The sequence below is a fragment of the Pristiophorus japonicus genome, chromosome 13 (assembly GCF_044704955.1).
Source record: "Pristiophorus japonicus isolate sPriJap1 chromosome 13, sPriJap1.hap1, whole genome shotgun sequence".
In the NCBI taxonomy this organism is placed as follows: domain Eukaryota; kingdom Metazoa; phylum Chordata; class Chondrichthyes; family Pristiophoridae; genus Pristiophorus; species Pristiophorus japonicus.
The window spans coordinates 63,036,985-63,053,215 of NC_091989.1; positions in this window are offsets into that span (position 1 = coordinate 63,036,985).

A 16,231-nucleotide genomic window follows, 5' to 3' on the forward strand; every position below is an offset into this window, starting at 1 on the left:
TCTGGGTCATACACTCTGCAGCCTGTGAATCGTTTGCCCACAGATACCATGCTTGAACCGTCCACATAGATCTCTCGGTCTGTGGGGTGTAACCGGCCCGAAAGCCTATGTTAATTTCCCATACCCCTTCTATGGAACACCGGTGGGCTGTCCCTGGAGAGATCATGTTGGCTGCGAGCCTTGGCTCGCAGAGACCCTTTACCCTTAAGTCCATCTGAGAGAGGAGTAGGGTCCAGCGAGCAATGCGGGCACTGCTCACTGCCCCGTCCTTGATTCTCCCATCCAGGAGCATTTGGGTGGGCGTATGGTGAGTAAGGAGTGTGATGGGGACCCCCCCTGTGAAGATCAGTGATCTTTTCACAGCCTAGTGAGTGGCTAGGAGGTGCCACTCACAGTTGGAGTATCCCTTCTCCACTTCCGTGAGTATCCTAGCGGAGTAGACCACTGGCCTCAGCCGGCTATGCCGTTCTTGGAGCAGTACTGCACTCAGGCTGTCTCCGCTGGCCGATATCCCCAGGAAAAATTCTTTACCCCCATCGATAGCCCCTAGAGCTGGCGCGATCTGCAGGTCTTTCTTGAGCTGGATAAATGCTGCCTCGCAACCTTCGTCCTAATCCCACTCCATCCCTTGAGTAGGAGTCGGAGCAGAGGGGCTGCTGTGGCTGCATAATCCTCAATGAAATCTCTGCAGTACCCGGTTAGCCCTGAACGGTCGGTCTCCCCCAAGCATCGTACTCGAGGGAACACAGGTGAACAGGCTGTGCCTGTCCTAGTCATTGTCTTGGGTGGGATGGGCAGATGGGATTTCGGTACCGATGGCAGCAGCTACCCTCCCAGGACCATCTAGCATTGTTCGAAGCGCAGTCATGAATGTATCAAACGTGTGGGGAGGGACTGACTTCTCAGTCTCTGTCGTTTGGGCAGGGGGTGGAGAATTCTTCCCTGCGCTATTTTTCCATGGATTCTACAATCCTTTCTCCAATGCCCACTCTTCCCACACCCGAAGCAGGTACGTTTTATATCGGAGAGGTTGCCCCCCTTGTGGTGCCATTCCCTCTTATCCTGACTAGGTCTGATTTCGTGGACCCTCCCCTTGGGTGGGTGCTCTTCCGTCCCCCTGTCATTCCGGTAGGCTAGGGTCAGTTGCCTGACCACTCCCTGTTTGGTGGCCTGGGGATCTCTTGGGTCAAACCAGGCCTCAGCCTTTGTTCTTATTCGTGGCAAACTATTTGCCACCTAGCTTCGGAGCCAGTGGGCTCTCTCATCCTGCTTTAGGTGATTCTGATTGAGGTCCCCTCCGCAGGCGCTCTGGTACCCAGGTCACAGTCTATCTGCGAAAGCCTGCGAGGTTTCCCCTGTGAGCTGCACTGTTTTTTCTAATCTGGAGAAGGGACTGCCTTCATTACAGCCCAGGGCTTCTAGAATGTCTTCTTGGACAGCGGCACATGTCCTCTTCCCCCTTTTGCTCTCAGCAGAGAGGGACTGGTACAGCTTGCCGCCCAGTGAGAGGAGGCCATCTTTAGTATCTCGGCATCATCACACCCGTTAATATCCCCTGCCTGTTCTACTTCCATAAAGTTGAACCGAGGGGCCTCCCTTTGGAGTGAGCTTGCCCAGGTGACTTATCATAGCCCTAAGCTGTTAGGTAATGTGGGGAACCACAAATTGACTTTCCAGGGACCCCTGACTCCCCAGCACCGGTGGGCGGGCCGAACTTCTGTTGCCGGACCGGGCACATCGGCCTCGGCTCTGGTTCTTCCTGCTCTGGCTCATCCACCCCTCCCTGCTGCCAGACCGAGCTGAACCTCGGTGCCACAAATGGTGATCCATTATCCCTGTCTGCCCCGCAACTCGTTCGCCCCTCCTGCTACCGAACCGGTGTAGTCACCGGTGGCACAGGTGGTGGTTGAACAGTTTCCTCCTTCTCTTCCAGGTTTACCTGGGCCATACCCGGGATTATTAGGCACACCAGGCCTTTTGCCTTGGACAGAGCAAGGGTTAAACTTTTGATTTGTTGCTGTCTCCTGACTCAAACCCATTAGTGCTAGCTACTTTATAAGCTGCCTGTACGTCACTTAATTTCTCCTCCAGCTCTTTTACTTGAAGGGTGAGGCGAGTGTTTTCCTCCTGCAGTATCTTTTCATTATTCCTAACCTCGGTAACCTGACACTGAAAATAGTCCTGGCTGTCCTTAAACCTCTCCATTAGCTGTGCCTTTACATGTTTCAGCTTGCGGAGATCTCCCCATAATCTTTTTCCTGCCATAGCCCTTTCATGTGATGTCTCTGCGCATTCCCATAGTTCTGCCTGCAGTGACTCGATGATTTTATCTCAGAGTTGGACCCGTCGCTGTAGACAGACCAACCAAATTGCCTTTTCTACCGATTCTTGGCTGCAGCGTCTCCCGGACGCTCAGCGTGCAATAGATCAAGCACCCATTCTTTAGTGACATTCACTTTCTTATACACATAGGAGGAAATCCTCTCTTCCATCTTGGTCCTTTCTTCCAAAACAGCACTCTCTGCATCACATCCCTTATACGAGAGTCCTGCATTGGTCGCCATTTCTGTATGGGGTGGTGTGTGGGGTCAGGTTCATCTCTGACCTTCTGAGCGGTTTAAATTGCTCCCACTCCCTGGGTTCTAGACTCTGGATTTATTTGGGGGATGTGATAAAGTACAAAAGACAGCTGGTTTGGTGCAAAAGAACTTTGATTTTATTAAAGGCTAGAAAATACAATGTCAAACTTATAATCACTCAAGTAAAGAACAGTACATCACACATTCAAAGGGGTTAACAGTGAATAATACACCTCCCCCCTCCCCATGCCGAACACTGACTAGGTTAAATTCCAGGGCAAATAGGGACTATGCTCACCGATCCTTTACTGGCAGTTGGCGGTGGGTTGCGATTTTGGGGTTCGCTGGATTCTGTAGGTTCTGCTTGCCATACCCTGAACATCAGAGAAGACTTCTTACTACGCAATCTTCAGTTGGGTGGTGTCCGCTGATGCGGTAGGGTGCGTTTTGGACTTATGGGGTAAGTACCCATTTTCTTTCGTTAGAAATAGGTCCAAAGTCTCTTTAGATAATGTTTTCACCTGTTGGTAGTCAGGCCAGGGTTGCAGAGTGGAAACTTTTGATTTTTCGGTTTCTTCCTTGTAGAGTTTTGTTTCGAAGTTGGTCGATCGCGGTGTTTATGGTGGTACCACGTTGGCTGTGGTTGGTTGCTGCCGCGATGGTGAAGTTCTTCCTTCTTTTTCCGATTTCAGGACGTCAAGGCTGGAGAAGCTAATTAAAATTGCTGCGGTGGTCTTTCTCCCTTCTTGATCTGATGCATAGCATAGCATACCATAGCGTTGCCTAGCATAAGCATGTCCTTTGTTAAAGCAGGGCCCAGTTATACCTTTGGAGCTGTTCTAATCTTTGCGCCAAATCAGCCCAGATTCTTTGTTTAATTTTGGTGGGCTTGATATTTCTTTGTCATATTTAGGCGGGCCCATTTAATGTTAACCTGTCTCGGATGCGTCGATCTTTTAAATCTGTTTCTTGATGGAAATATTAGCTTTGGTATTTGCAGCGTCTGTCTATGCTTGGGTTTTTCATGCGGGCTGATTGTGCCATTGTTATTATGTATGTACTGGAATGGTTTTCCAGATCAGGATGATGGCTAGCTATCTCTGGGTTAATTGTTGCTATGTTAATGTCGCCTGGGGAGAAGGGTTTTCGAGTATCTACAATTCTCCAGACAATTTGTTTTAGTTTCAATACCCCAGAGAACTTCAATACTCAAAACTGGCTTCTTTGCAGGATAGTTCCTTTAGCTCTTAGCCCTGCCCACACAGACTCAATCTGCTTTGTAAAATCCCAAATTCGATTAAAGTTCATAGTTTCTTCCATGTGCACTTTAGGATCTCAAACTTTCTGATAGATAGTTCCAAATTAAATTTCCTTTCCAATGAGTCCAAACACTTGGGGGGTTCCCACAAATTTTGCAACCCTTCAGTGAACAAAAATGGGTTATGCAATTAAAGGGGAGAAAATTGCGTTTGGAGGCTTCCTGCGGACGAACGCCTCCGATGGAATTTTTTTAACGGAAATACCTGGCAGTCCTGGATGAACGTAGGATTGCAGTCGGAGGCCTAGATTCGCAGTCCAGTGTATGGGAACATGTCTTCCAGGTATGTATTCGTATCCTGGCATCATGTGGGCCTGGACCACCAATGAACATCTGGTATTTTCATTGATAATAATGGGAGCTCTGTTTGTACGAACTCCCATTACTATCAATGAGAATGCCCCCCAAAACTCAGAAACACAACACAATAAATAAAAAAGACATCTAACATACAAAATTAATTGAAATTGAATGTTTTAGAAAATAATTTTTTTTAGTATTTTAATAGGGTTAAAAATAAACTTACCTTAATGGTCAGGGTTTTTAATATAAAAAATAGTGATTACGTTTAATTTTTCTATGTTTTAAAACTCTTACACTGGTTTTTACTAGGCGTAAGAGTTTGAAGGACATTTGCTGGGCATGAGTTGGGCAAAAAGCCCACTCTTTCCCGCATGGATGTCCTTCCTGCGGGGATGCGTAGAATCTGTCTGAGGAATTTTGACAGATCAGAAAAGCCGGTTCTCGGAGCATGCGCACTGTGGGCCGAGAACTGGCCGAGAACTGACTTTTGCGAGGCTTCGCGGGTGTGTGTACACTTCGTACGGACCCGGTGAAGCCACAAATTTTCAGCCAGATATATAGATGGTCTGAGGGAGACAGGGAAGAAATAGAAGTGAAAGACTGCATGCAAGAAAGATAGAGAGAGAGAGTGTAATTTTAGTGGCAGGTGGAAAGTTTGCTCTGCAGCAACATGTGGATCAATGAGGCTATCTGAATTGCTTTACGTAGATCTCAATTAAGGTGTAAGTGGTTGAAAAGAAACATGGTTGCTTGCATACTTTACCCAATTACTTTGTCTCACTGGGTAAAAACAGAAAATGTTGGAAATACTCAGCAGATTAGGCAGCATCTGTGGAGAGAGAAACGTTCAGATCAATGACTCTTCGACAGAACTGGGCATCAATATCCACAGTATTTTGCTATCGTTAAAATGCTGGGTAATATTATTGTGATGATTTTCTGAGGCTGGTATAGGTTTTCCTTATCTGCTAAAAGATCCTCTTTACCTTGGAGACTGTATTGACCTGTTTGGCCACCACCTCCCATGAAACACTTCGGTGCAGAGTTTGCCGTTCTACCCAAACAGGATAAATCCTTTTTTCTTTCATTTGCTGTAGGAACATCATTGCATCAGTGATTGCTCATTCTCAGTCACACCACTCATCCAGATTTCTCTGAAAATTATCAAAGAATTGGCCAGCAGTTTTATGCCATCCCAAGAATAATTTTCTCCTGTTAAGTCGCAGCTGCAACCCATTGAAAATTGCCAGTGTGCAGGAAGCCCTAGCTTCCATATTAAGAGAAAAGGAAAGAAAGATTTGCATTTATATAGCACCTTTCATGACCACTGGACCTCCCAAAGCGCTTTACAGCCAATTAATGTTTTTTTAAAAATGTAGTCACTGTTGTAATGTGGGAAATGCGGTAGCCAATTTGCGCACAAGCAAGCTCCCACAAACAGCAATGTCATGATAACCAGATAATCGTTTTTTGTTATGTTGATTAAAGGATAAATACTGGCCAAGACACCGGGGATAACTCCCTTGCTCTTCTTCGAAATAGTGCCATGGGATCTTTTATGCCCACCTGAGAGAGCAGACGGGGCCTCGGTTTAACGTCCCATCCAAAAGATGGCACCTCTGACAGTGCAACACTCCCTCAGCACTGCACTGGAGTGTCAGCCTAGATTTATGTGCTCAAGTCTCTGGAGTGGGATTTGAACCCACAACCTTCTTGACTCAGAGGTGAGAGTGCTACTCACTGAGCCACTGACTCACAGCACCAGGTTAAATCCAGAGGAGGAGCTGGTCATGAAAAAATAATGAGATTAACCATGCAAGATTGACCCGTTAACTAGTGAATTACCACAAGACTGTATTACATAGTATCTACAGCACAGGCATTCACTATTAGGCCCAACTGGTCTATACCGGTGTTTATACTCTACAGAAGTCTCCTCCTACTCTATTACGTCTTGCTCATATCCCTCAATTCCCTTCTTCATCATGTATGCATTAAAGTTTTGTTTAACTGCATCGATTCTATCTGTTTCAACTATTCCATGTGACAGCGAGTTCCGCATACTCACCACACTCAGTGTAGAGAAATTCCTCCTAGTGTCTTTATTTGATCTGTTAATGGCTATCTTATATTTATGCTCCCTTGTTCTGTACTCACCCACGTGGAAGCAGTTTCTCCACATCCACCCTATCGAACCCCTTCATAATTTTAAAGACCTCTCGCAGGTCTCCTCTTTTTTCTGGAAATAAAGCCCCAGTTTGCTTAGTGTTTACTGATTGAATGGCTGTAACTGTCACCATCCTTCACCTTGATGGGCAAACAAATTCATCCCCAGTTTTCAATCAAATCTTTTCTGTAATTGTATAATCACTTTTAATGAATTACATTAGTTCTATAAACCACAATATCTCCACCATTAGCTATAGTTATGTAGAAGACATGCGATAAAGCAATTTTCTTACACATGTGCTTCTTTTTGTTCAGGGGATGTGGGCAACGCTAGCCAGGCCGGCATTTATTGGCCATCCCTTGTTGCCCCGAGAAGGTAGTGATGGCCGACTCCTTGAACCGATGCAGTTCTTGTGGTGATAGTAATGTCAGGTAGAAATTCCAGGATTCTGACCCAGCGGCAATAAAGGAACCCCACTTCAGATTTTGCCTTTATTGCACCCATTTTTTCAAGCACGAAGTGATCTATACTTACTATTATTGCCCTTATTTTTGTGTAACCCATCCATAAGCAATTGGTTCAATTTAGTGATTTTGTAGTTGGTTTTAATTGATCAAAATATACACTCTAACATCTAAAAGTCATGTTTTATTTCCATCACTAACCACAAAATACTACAACAGACAGGGTAGTTCCATCCATTACTGTTTCTGGTTTGGGGCTACCCCATGTATTCTCAAACCCCGTCAACAGAAGTTACTCTCTGAGGATTATATCTTAATACACTATTTAATTTGTCATGAAAGTTGCTTCTCTAGAAAGTTGGAATAATTTCTCGATTTACAGAGAATGTCTTCAGAGGGAAAAGCTAACAGGAGTAAAAATGGGCCCATACTGCAATTCATTGGTGTCTTTTAAAATATATTATTAGACAATTGATCATTTTTAAGGTTGCGACATGATGGTAGCCATGTAGGCACTGCAAGCTCTGAATTAAATTTAGTTGAGTAACACTTCACACTGTTCATCTCACCCACTATTGTATCAGCTGTGATTCAGTGGGTAGCACACTCGCTTCTGACTCAGCTATATTTATCCCTCAATCAACATAACAAAAACAGATTATCTGGTCATTATCACATTACTGTTTGTGGGAGCTTGCCATGCATAAATTGGCTGCCGCGTTTCCTGCATTACAACTGTGACTACACTCCAAAAGTACTTCATTGGCTGTAAAGCGCATTGAGACGTCCGATGGTCATGAAAGGTGCTATATAAATGCAAGTCTTTCTTTCTCTCTCTCTTTCTCTCTTTCTTTCTTTCTTTTTCTCTCTCTCTCTCGCTTTCTTTCTCTCTCTCTTTCTTTCTCTCTCTCTTTCTCTCTTTCTTTCTTTCTTTCTCTGTTGCTGTAGTTTATTTAACTGCAGCGCACATTTTCATGTTGCAATGTGTGGAACTCAGCGCGAGAAATCCAGACAAGACCCTCAGCCCGCAGCAGTGGGAGTTTTCAAATCATAAATCTAATCTTGGCATCTGGGACTGAAGTCTCTGATGCAAATAGATCAACAGATTTGACTAGTTTCAGCAAGAAATGGGTGGCTACTGCAACAGGCACTTACTTGAAAAATTGCAAAACAAAAACAGTCAGCCGAGATTATGGCACACCCAGTTTAAATCGTTCAAGTCAAAGTGCGCCTCTGGAATGAATTAATTTGTGGAAAAGGGACAAAAAATGAATTGATATTTTCTCCACAATATATTGTGATTGGATGACACAACATTGAATTGCAGTATTCACACTTTTTAGAAATGTTTTCTTTAGAAGGCTGAAAGTAGTGACGTGCTTCTCTTTTCCTGCTGCAGTTGAAACTGGAAATCTAATATTCACACCGTCGTACATTATACCATTACAGCACAAAAGCAAAATACTGCAGATGATGGAATCTGAAATAAAAACATGATACCTTTATTCAGCCTCAGGAACATTGGGAATGGGAGTAGGCCATTCAGCCCCTTGAGCCTGCTCTGCCATTTAATTAGATCATAGCTGATCTGTACCTCGACTCCATTCACCTGCCTTACCTTAGATTATTTAAGCTTCAAAGAGGGAAAGAGGGGACAGAATCCAAACAAGTGAATGGCTTCAGCTTTGAACAGATACTGAGTCAGCCTCCGTGACCCCTCAAACAATATAAAGTCAAAACTGGTGCTCCCATCTCAGCTCCTGTTCTTCTGACTATAACAGGCTTCCATGTTGAAGAAAAACTGCCAATGAGATGGGGCAGGCACTCCAATTGTGCTATTTCATTATATCCTTGGCAGAAACCAGGAGGTAAGAGTGTTAAAAATCAAAGTTGCGCACTTATTATTCTTTACCCGCCCTGCAGCCATTTTAAAGCTGGGCGGCTGAGGTGCCTGTCTGAGTCAGGTGGAAACCTCATGAATTTATGCTAATAGGGTCACATGACATCGAATGAAACTGAAAGCCATTTTTGTGGCCTACTAATTGAAGGAGCCACTGTGGAATCTCCACTCAGTAGAAACTGTTGGGCCAGAAGCAGAGGTCAAGGTAAGTGTAAAATAATATTTATTTTGGTAGGGCCAAGAGAGCAGTAGTCCTCTGGACCTCACAAAAATAGATTTAGGCCTCTGCCACCCCAAACTCGCCCCATTCCATATTCACAAACTAGCCCCCGCCCCGGCCAGGGTGACTTACCTCGCTGGCAGGTTGGGCAGCCTCTATCTTGCACCAACTCAAACCCAGCAGGCTGCTTTACTCTAGACCTGACTATTCCAATACATTCCTGACTGGCCTCCCATGTTCTACCCTATGTAAACTAGAGGTGATCCAAAACCTGGCTGCCTGTGTCCTAACTCGCACCAAGTCCCGTTTACCCATCACCCCTGTGCTCGCTGACCTGCATTGACTTTCGGTTAAGCAATGCCTCGATTTCAAAATTTTTGACCTTACTTTCAAATCCCTCCATGGCCTCACCCCTCCCTATCTCTGTAATCTCCTCTAACCCCACAAGCCCCCGAGAAGTTTGCACTCCTCTAATTCTGCCCTCTTCAGCATCCCTGATTATAATCGCTCAACCATTGATGGCCGTGCCTTCTGTTGCCGAGGCCCCAAGCTCTGGAACTCCCTGCCTAAACCTCTCTGTCTCTCTACCTCTCTTTCCTCCTTCAAGACGCTCCTTAAAACCTACCTTTTTGAACAAGCTTTTGGTCACCGGCGCAAATTTCTACTTAAGCGGCTCAAGTCAAAAACTTACCCCATAATACTCCTTTGAAGCACCCTGGGACATTTCACTATGTTAATGACGCTGTATAATTACAAGTTGTTGTTGTTGTTTGGACACCCATTTGGGAAAAGCAGAGCACAGGTTCCACTTAAATAAGGCCCGGCCTTTAAAATGGAGCTGGCCTCTGGCTGCATCTCCAGCCATTCTTTTTCTACTTCATCCCCATCTACATGCTTTTCCCAAGTCGGTGAAAATGTTTCTTCTCATGCATATTCCAAGAGCTTGCCATCATAAAACAAAACTACAACAAGCATAAACATTGAATCTGCAAACTTTCGTCTGCTGTTCCTTTTATATTGCATCTATTTGCTTCAGACATTATACTTTCCCATTCTGGCCATGATTTCACCAACCGTGGTGGGTCTGTGGTGGACTGGGTCCGTGTTGGGTTGTGACCCCGCTCCTGGCTCCAGCCCGCGCTGTGAAAAGAATCTTCCCTAGATTTTCATTTTGTATAAAATAGTAGTTCTTTACAAGGCCAGGGTAAAATAGGAATATTGTGGTATTGTTACTTTGGATTGATACCCGATCTGCCAATCGAAAGGTGTGGATTGAGAACAAGTGCTTCAACATCCGAGAAATTAAACACCAGCTTTACCAGACTTAGTGGAAAATGATAGATTCACTTGTCCCATTGTCCCACTGGGGAGCCACACTTGAAGAGAGTATGGGGATCAGAGAATTGGTGCTACAGTGTTACAAACCTGTCTCCAAGCTGTGCTCCCTTCATTTCTCCAGTCACAGGACCACATTTTGGAAAGCACAACAGAAGAAGAACTATATAATATTCTTGTTATATTTGACTACTCTTCAAAAGCCATCCTCACAGTGGGGTGGAGATTAGATATTTCGATGGAACATAGGGGTTGAAATTGCCTCTTTTGGCGCCATCCGTTAGCGCCTCCAGTAGCGCAAAACACTTTTTGCCCAGGGGGGGCACTACCGGCTCTTGGAACATTGCCCGGGAGTTAGCCGAGGCACTGCCGCGGCAGCGCTGTGCCCCGCGGGTCGTGCCTTGGGCCACCGCACAACCAGCGATGACATATTTGCCGTGCACGGTGACCCCTTAGCCCCGCAGCGGATATTGCCCCACGCTCCGCGAGACTGACGTGATTGAGTGTCAGCACCGGCCTCGCGGGTCGCGAACTGGGCCAACATCCGCTTGTGGGGCGGAAGTTAAAGGGGAGGTCACGAGTGCTCCACACCGCCATCTTGGTAGTTTTGCCGACTCACAGGTCGACTCTAATTCTTGTCTCCTAGCGCGGTCCGGGCCACCATCCGTTTTGGGTGCTGGGCTGCAGGTTCGGTACCACACTGTTCTGGTTGCCTAGTGGAGGCCATCAGAGGTTGTGCAGGGTGCGCCCATTCCTTTAAGCGAAAAGGAGCGGCGTTGAAACACGTTAGCGCTATACGGAGCATCTGGGTAGTGCTGCCGATCATGCCCCGTTAGCGCTGCTGGACCTGCCCCAATGGGAAGTGGAGTGCGCGAGATTGCGCTCCCCTTCGTCTGAGGGGCGGTAAGGCCAATTCAGCAGCCGGGGTGGGACTTCCGTGCCGCGGCAGAAGTACCGCCCCAAAGGTTACCACCCCCCAATTTCACAGGACGATTTCACCCCCATAGTGTTTGACCACATCTAATCAGTACCTTCCAAACTAGCTGGGGATCCAGGGGATTAATGAAATGCATGCTGTTTAACCAGTTAATTAGCTTTTTATCCAAATGCATCTCAGGCACTTCCTCATCCACAATGTAGGAACATAAAAAAACTGCTGCCTCTAAATCAATTGCAACATCTAGCAGAAGGCATCAACTGCACTTCAAAAGGAATTCCTTGGTTGTGAATCACTGAGGATGTCCTTAAATGGGACATAGTGCTAGAACAACAACAACAACTTATATTTATATAGTGCCTTTAAAGTAGTGAAATGTTCCAAGGCACTTCACAGGAGTATTAAGAGATAAAAAAATTGACGCCGAGCCAAATAGGGAGAAATTAGGGCAAAAGCTTGGTCAAAGAGGTAGGTTTTAAGAAGCTTCTTGAAGGAGGAAAGGGAGGTAGAGAGGCGGAGAGGTTTAGGCAGGGAATACAAATACAAGTTTGCTCATTTTTTATTTACAGCTATTTCAGTAAAATGAAAGGTCTCAGTTGTATTGCTATCCATGTTAAAAGACAGACCTGAGCAGCTTTATTTTAAGAGGTCAATGTAACTGAGATATGGATACACATTTTTCAAGAATAATTTGCTTTGACGTTTTTGTCTAGAGAACTGAGCACCATGCCCTCAAAATTTGCGAGCAAAAACAGGATATCAAAGATGTATAACATTATACTATCTATTGCCAAATTTATCCCTGTGTACCCAAAGTTCTTTTAAGTAACACAGAGGTTAAAAACGTGCAGACCAGCACACACCCAGTACCGTTTCATGGGCCGCCCTGACCTGTGTGAGAACACCACCGCAGGTCGGGGCAATAAATAGAGCTGGAGCACCGGGCCCTGGAACATTGTGGGCGAAGGTGCGGCCAATGAGGGTACGGGGCCCGGAAGAGCCGCGGGCAGCATGGCAGCATGGACCTGCCCACACTGCGATATGTGTGCTCACTAGGTCCATGCAGCAGAGCAGGTCTCCAGTCGTCCTGGTTAACCCTTGCCACTGGATAAAGGCCTAGCTCTGTCGAGCCTGTGCAGTGGCTGATGTGCAATGGTCACCACACATTAAAAAAATCCACGCACAGGCATCTTCCACCCGCTCAATTGGAGTTCAGGACTGGGACATCGGGTCCTACATTGAAACATCTGTGAACTCTTGTGGAAGCAAGTCATCCTCGTTCGAGGGACCGCCTATGATGATGGTGAGTACTGTTTGTAACCCAAGAGCTGCCCTCAAGATCCAGTTTCAGATATGGCTCCTAATCTCTGCCTTGTACATAGCTAGTTTCTATGCTGAAGCCTTTTGGTGTAATTATTATTTAAAGGTGCAGTCGCACCGTATTTAGTCTGTGCAAAATGCCTTTAGCTTTGCTCTTGTCATGGAAATCTACTGTTAAATTCCGAACTGACTCAGAGTGAAGTGGATTGAGACTCCCACCATCGGGAAATCTTTCTGTACTTTGCTGTGGGGTCAGGTTAGATCCTAATCTGAATCCAGGCCACATTTGCACTATCACCCAGAATTTGCTGGAGTGGGCATCTCGCGGAGAATGCCGTGAGTTGGATATTTTTTCCACACCCGTCAGCTCCAATTAATTTTGCGCCACAAATTCCTGGAAGTGTGAGCTGATAGTGGTGCAGCAAGAGCAATGGGGCATCTGGGACCCTGGTGAACAACAGGCCCAACAGCTTCTCTGCTTAGCTGATGTGATTTAAGGATAGAGAAAGAAACCGAGGAAACGATGGAGAAGGAAATATGGTGAATTAGAATCAAATTAGATACAGGAAGAGAAATAAAGAGAGGGAATGAAAGATTGGATTAAGAGAGGGAGGAGAAAAAGAGACAGAAAGGAAAAGTAAGAAAAAAATTAAAAATTTTTTAAAACTCTTGGAACAATTTACTATCTGTAGGAATGAGATTCCACAGTTTCAATTGTTCCCTCAGGTTGAGTGGCAGTGTAAGAACATAATTCTCATCATTAAAAGGGTCCAATATTGTGAAATAGCAGCCTTGACTTTCTGCGGCGAATTAAATCTACTAATGTCTTCAAACTCCTGGGGAGGTTGGCGGTGAGATCCCACTTTCACAAGGTTGACGGTGGAGCGGTGCAAATTGCCTTGCAATTTGTGGTGATTCGCAACTCACAGGATGTATCTTCCTCGCCACAAATTGCTGGGTTATTTACACACTGAAAATGCCAAGCGCCATTAAACTCGCCATTATTTTGAAAGTAAATTTTGGCGCTATAACTGCAATGTCAGTGCAAAGTGAAATCATCTTCACATCAATGAGTTCTTGATTGAAATGCTAAAATTGGGTTTTACACAGGGGATCTAAGCGATTATGAATTTTTTTTATTATTGTAGAGATTATGATCTGGAATACACTGCCTGAAAGGGTGATGGAAGCAGATTCAATAACTTTCAAAAGGGAGTTGGATATATACTTGAAAAGGAAAATTTGCAGGGCTATGGGGAAAGAGTAGGGGAGTCAGACTAATCAGATAGTTCTTTTACAGAGCCGGCACAGACACAATGGGCCAAATGGCCTCCTTCTGTACTGTATGATTCTATTCTACTGTGGTGTGATGTGTTGTAAATCTGCTTCCTGTTCATAGTTTTGGATCATAGATGTACTTTGAAATATTCATAGATTTATTTATGGAATGTTGTCATAAAGCTTGCAAGAACAAAATCCTTATTGTGTATTCTATTCTATTCAGCATTTATCAGAAGCCACGTAAATCCAGAGTTCTATTGCTGTCACGGTGCGAGTCTTGATTTATTGATACACTTCATAAAATTTGGCGAGGAATAAGCTGCATTTAGTTAGAAATCTCATACAATGCATATTTCAAAGTGCTGTTCATGAGCTACAGAACGATACAGTTGCTGTAAATAAAACAGTTCCACTGGTGTGTGATTATAATCGGACTCCTTGGCTATTTTTTTGGGCAGTTCTTACCAATCTCGTCCTTCAACACTGTGTAATCTTGGCTTCCCTATGAATTATTGACACTTTTTCAATGTGGGGAAAATGTATCAGGCACAAAATTTATTGGTCTCCTTGCGATGTTTTGCAAACGGAATCTTAAATGATTTGTCTGCCAGATTTTGTGATGACTCATTCCCTCCACTTGGCTTGGTATCTTTTTCAATGTCTCTCGCGCTTTCATTTATTCCTGATAATTACAATACTGACTTCAGCCATTAATTCACGGCTGATCTTTCTTTCTGTTTCACCTGATTGATCATGCACAAGTTACTGTATTTTACCTGCTGATCGGGGCTGAATCCTGTTTCCTAACCATTATGAATTGCAACGCGAGAGGTTTACGTGTGGTACATTATCAGCAAAGGTAATCAAGTAAATGTACTCAGTTGGATCATGTAGCTATCAATGTAGATAACTGCTTGCAGAATTGACTGTAAAATGGCTGTTTATGGCAAGGAGCATATAATTATTTGCAAATCAATGGCCTGAAATATTGCAATACTTAAACAGCTTTCATGATACTTGTTTGGAAATAATGAAACTATATTTTATCAGCTTGTGGGTATAGGTTAATTCACGCTCGTACTTTTTGTCTGCAAAATGTTGTTTTGTCCATGTAGAAATACATTGGGGGAGAAATTCAGTTGGATAACAAAGGGTTTGCAGCCACGAGCGCCGGCAATCGCGCCGCTCGGCAAATTCGGTGTGCCAGTACCGGCAGTGCTGAGGAGTATCGCCCGGGAGCGTCACACGGTGTGCAACGCCCCCGGTATCGACACGGATACAAAATTTGGTTTGCGCTGCACCTGTAGCGCCCCGTAGTGACCCCGCCAGAGAAAGCAGGTGTGCAGAGCTGTCCCGGGGCGCTAAGGGAAGGAATGACTGCATGAGGTAAGTGCGATTGATATATTATTTTTACGATTTAACTTTATTTGGGGCGAGTAATGTATAGGTAAAGATTTTTTGATTTTTGTTCCGATTCTTTTTTTTGCAGGGCGACCTCACTTAGGTCGCAATGAAGCCGGCTCTTGAGCACGGGATATTCAGTTGCTCACCCGGCCTAGCGACCTAAGAGAAGTGTGGAACTCCACTGTCAGGGCACAGCCGCTGAGTTTTGCGGCTGCTGACACAAACCATTTTCCGGCGCTAAATTTAGCCACCGCCCGACATTAGCGCCTCAAAAACCCTCCAATCAAATTTCCAGCCCATTGTTCATCAGCATGAATTATTTTCAGATGCATTGACACTCCACAAGTTTAGTGTCAATGTGAAGTCAAAACTGCGTTGCACTAATGCAAAACTTGGAAGATAGCGAGCTTAGTCCAAAGGGAGCAGGAATGAGATTCCCTCCTCCAGGGACTTTCATTCAACTTCCTTCCAGGTGTAGGTCAGGCTTTGATACTGGGTTCACTACAGTTATGTAAGTAATGACTCGATAGACTGAATATTATAAACTCACTCAGGTGCAAACCTGGCTCAACTTTATTCGGGCCCAAAGTGCCCGCATTACATGGTGGCTTTCTTTATATTCCTGGCCTGCACACACATGCGTACAGCCCAATGACCTCCGACCTTGCGGCTAGTAAACCCAAGCATACATACATGACAACATCTCCCTTCAAGATCTTAGTATTAGTCTTTTTACAAATTAAGACGGTCCGGGGCTTGCCGCTGACAAATTGATCGACTCAGTTCAACTCCAGTTCTGATCGTTCTGAGTCAGTTATGACTGGAGGATGGGTAGTCGATCTGATGGGAGTGGCAATGACCATGTCAGAGATTGAAAGTCCAGATTCATTGATGACGGCGGAGTCCCCTGATGAATGAATATAGGTCGGTTGGTCACTGATCATATCTTCCTCAATTTGTTTCAGTTCATCCATGTGCCACAGCTTTATCTGATCAACAT